Here is a 4,750-nt window from a genome sequence, read left to right as displayed (position 1 = left end):
CGAGGAAACTGTGGAGCACCTTTTCTTTACGTGCCCCTTTAGTCAGCGGTGTTGGAGTAAGGTTGGGATGTCGTGGCCGGGGGGAGCCAACAGATTAGCCCATTTGCATGGGGGTAAAGATAGCTGGCATCGACCCCTATTCATGGATGTTTTTTTGCTTGCTGCTTGGAGCCTATGGATGGAGAGAAACAACCAACATTTCAGGGGGATTCCACACTCCTTCGAGGCATGGCTAGCTAGATTCAAAAATCTCTTGAAGTTGGTAGTTCACAACTGTCCAGAGAAATCTCATCCTTTTCTCTCTGATTACATTGTAAGTTTGGGACGCTAGTCTTGGTTTTTTTAGCTTTTACGGCCGGGGGGCCTAAAACCCATTGTAACACACATGTAACCGTTCTCTTGTGAGTAATACAAAAGTTAGTGGGAGCCTCTCCCACTGTCGTTAACCTTCAAAAAACATTTTGAGCAGTATACTTTCACTGTCAATGCAACAACTATGAGATGGCGATATCTTCCATGCTACATACATTATAGGTGGTTCCCAAACAGTGGTAAAGTTTATACTCCCCCACCACCAATAAGCACACTCCATGGCCATCCGAAACAACGGGGTACCATCCATACAAACAACTGTCCTGGGGAAGTTTTGTTTTAATTATTTTGTTTTGCTTTGATCTTTTTGATCATGGGACTGGGCATCCCGGTTACCAGCCATTTTCTCATGAATGAGCAGCGGAGACCACTCCCCTTGAGAATAACCCACCTAGCATGGAAGATACAGACATCCCTAGTTGAAACATGAGTTGCTCAAGCATACAAAACAAAATTTCATTTGAAGGTTTGGAGTTTGGCACATACAAATTTACTTGGAACGGCAGGTAGATACCGCATATAGGAAGGTATGGTGGACTCATATGGAATAACTTTGGGGTTTATGGAGTTTGGATGCACAAGCAGTATTCCCGCTTAGTACAGGTGAAGGCTAGCAAAAGACTGGGAAGCGACCAAATGAAAGAGCGACAACAGTCATGAACATGCATTAAAATTAATCAACACCGAGTGCAAGCATGAGTAGGATATAATCCACCATGAACATAAATATCGTGAAGGCTATGCTGATTTGTTTCAACTACATGCGTGAACATGTGCCAAGTCAAGTCACTCAAATCATTCAAAGGAGGATACCATCCCATCATACCACATCATAACCATTTTAATAGCATGTTGGCATACAAGGTAAACCATTATAAGCTCCTAGCTAATTAAGCATGGCATAATTAACTATAATCTCTAATTGTCATTGCAAACATGTTTATTCATAATAGGCTGAATCAGGAACAATGAACTCATCATATTTACAAAAACAAGAGAGGTCGAGTTCATACCAGCTTTTCTCATCTCAATCAGTCCATCATATATCGTCATTATTGCCTTTCACTTGCACGACCGAATGGTGTGTATAATAATAATAGTGCACATGCATTGGACTAAGCTGGAATCTGCAAGCATTCAATTCAAGAGAGAAGACAAAGTAATAAGGGCTATAAGTTAAATCAACAGTCATGATATGAGAGCCACTAAACATTTTCATTATGGTCTTCTCCTCTCGACCCCCAATGGAAAGAAAAGAAATAAAAATATTAACACGGGAAAGCTCCCAACAAGTAAAAGAAGAATGAGAAATCTTTGTGGGTTTTCTTTTAATTACTACTACAAGCATAGAAATTAAACTAACTATTTTTTTTGGTTTTTCTTAAGGTTTATCAAACACACAAGAAGAAAGCTAAAAAATAAATTAAACTAGCATGGATAATACAATGAAAGAGTATGAGCACCAACAACTAGAATAGTGTGTGAACATGAATGTAAAGTCAGTGAGAAATACGTACTCCCCCAAGCTTAGGCTTTTGGCCTAAGTTGGTCTTATGCCAGGGATAGCCTGGATGATATCCAAAGTTTATAACTGGGGTCGTACTGAGATGCAGCGGCCAATGCCTCTTGAGCTGCGGCATGTTGGTGAGCTGCCTCCGCTCTCCTCTCGTGTTCAGCTGCCTCCTCCCTGGTGACAACATGTCTTCGTTTTGCCTGGTAATCAAAAAGGGAAGGGCCAGGGAGAGTAACATGGACAACCGACGTCTGTCAAAGATTAGTCGATACTGGAGGAATTGTTCATTCCTCACAAGAAAATGGTGCCTGGCCATAGCATCAAAATCTAAATAAGCGGCAGGCAACTCTATATCACCCTCACGCGGAGATATACCAAGATAATTAGCAACATGGGTCGCATAAATCCCTCCAAATAAATCTCCAGATATACCATTATTATACAACCTACGTGCAACTATTTCCCTCAAGTTGTAATCTTTATTACCTAATACAGCACTCTTGAGGACACAAAGATCAGGGACACACATGTGACATGCTTCATCTTTACCGTTAATGCATCTACCAATGAAGAGAGCAAAAAATTGTATAGCTGGAAAATGAATGCTCCCTATGGTAGCTTGTGCTATATCCCTAGATACTCCCACAATGATACTAGCTAGAAAATCTTTATATTCAGATTTGTGGGGTTCATTAACATTGCCCCACTGTGGGAGTGTGCAAGCAGTTGTGAAATCTTCTAGGTCCATGGTATAAGATTGATCATAAATATAAAACAAGACATTCTGAGAATTACGCGAAGATGTATATTTAAATCTTCTCATGAATGAATCAGTCAATTGGTAGTACTGAGGACACTTATCTTGTATGAAGTCCTCAAGCTCGGCATTATGCACATATGCGTCAAATTCATCCTTGATGCTTGCATTGACCATAAACTCTTCTGACGGCCAATCACAAGACCGCACCTCAGCTTCCCTTGGTGGTTCATCGTCTTGCTCACGCATAGCACGCCTAGGTCCTCTCTTTGTTGAGGAACCACCTGGGTACATTTTCTTGGACATATTTCTTCCTCTGAAAAATTTCTGAAATTTTTAGTAACTTCAAAATAAAAGTGAATCAAACTAAACAAGATTGATAGCAACTACTCCCACAAGTGCCTAAAGCCTATATCATGCATTAGAATTACTTGGGACCTCATAAATTTGACATGCAAGCTCAAGAACAGGGTCACCTATGCAGCAAAAATTTGCAATGAATAAAGCACTAGAACAAAAACTAATTGGACCAATGGAGGAGTCACATACCAAGCAACAATCTCCCAAAGCAGTTTTGTGCATGGAGCTTTGAGCAAGGAGATCGAAAATCGCAGCAAAATGAGCTAGAACTCGTTCTTGAGCTGGATGGGGATTTTTTTGGGAGGAAGATGGAGTGTGTGGGTGCAGGAATAAGTGGAGGGGGCCCACCGTGGGACCACGAGACAGGGGGGCGTGCCCAGGGGGAGTGGGCGCGCCCTCCACCCTCGTGGCCAAGTGCTTGCCCCCCCTACTGTGTTCTGAGTGCCTAAATCCTCAAATATTCCATAAAAATCATACTAAATTTGCAGGGCATTTGGAGCACTTTTATTTTCAGGATATTTTTTATTGCATGGATAATTCAAAAAACAGACAGATAATATTATTTTTGCTTTATTTATTCTAAATAACAGAAAGTAAAAAGAGGGTACAGAAGGTTGTGCCTTCTAGTTTCATCCATCTCATGATCATCAAAATGAATCCACTAACAATGTTGATCAAGTCTTGTTAACAAACTCATTCCGAATAACATGAAACCGGAGAAATTTCGAATAACACTAGGTCACCTCAACAACCATATGGCTCCTGCCAGCTGCTGATAACTCTGTTACAAAACATGATCATCTCATACAATAAAATTTAGCATCATGTCTTGACCATATCACATCACAACATGCCCTGCAAAAACAAGTTAGACATCCTCTACTTTGTTGTTGCAAGTTTTACGTGGCTACTACGGGCTAAGCAAGAACCGTTCTTACCTACGCATCAAAACCACAACGATATTTCGTCAAGTATGTGTTGTTTTAACCTTCACAAGGACCGGGCGTAGCCACACTCGATTCAACTAAAGTTGGAGAAACTAACACCCGCCAGCCACCTATGTGCAAAGCACGTCGGTAGAACCAGTCTCGCGTAAGCGTACGCGTAATGTCGGTCCGGGCCGCTTCATCCAGCAATACCGCCGAATCAAAGTATGACATGCTGGCAAGCAGTATGACTAGTATCGCCCACGACTCACTTGTGTTCTACTCGTGCATGTAACATCTACGCATAAACCTGGCTCGGATGCCACTGTTGGGGAACGTAGTAATTTAAAAAAAATTCCTACGCACACGCAAGATCATGGTAATGCATAGCAATGAGAGGGGAGAGTGTCGTACACGTACCCTCATAGACCGTAAGCGGAAGCGTTATGATAACGCTGTTGATGTAGTCGTACGTCTTCACGGTCGACCGATCCTAGTACCGAACGTACGGCACCTCCGCGATCAGCACACGTTCAACTCAGTGACGTCCCACGAACTCACGATCTAGTAGAGCTTCGAGGGAGAGTTCCGTCAGCACGACGGCGTGATGACGGTGTTGATGAAGCTACCCACGCAGGGCTTCGCCTAAGCACCGCTACGATATGACCGAGGTGGATTTTGGTGGAGGGGGGCACCGCACATGGCTAAAGATCAATGATCAACTTGTGTGTCTTGGGGTGCCCCTTGCCCCCGTATATAAAGGAGCTAGGGGGGAGGCGGCCGGCCAAGGAGGAGGGCGCGCCAAGGGGGGAGTCCTACTCC

This window comes from Triticum dicoccoides, chromosome 1B, assembly GCF_002162155.2.
Source record: "Triticum dicoccoides isolate Atlit2015 ecotype Zavitan chromosome 1B, WEW_v2.0, whole genome shotgun sequence".
Lineage (NCBI taxonomy): Eukaryota > Viridiplantae > Streptophyta > Magnoliopsida > Poales > Poaceae > Triticum > Triticum dicoccoides.
The sequence above is the reverse complement of the archived record's forward strand: the minus strand, read 5'-3'. Positions refer to the sequence as shown.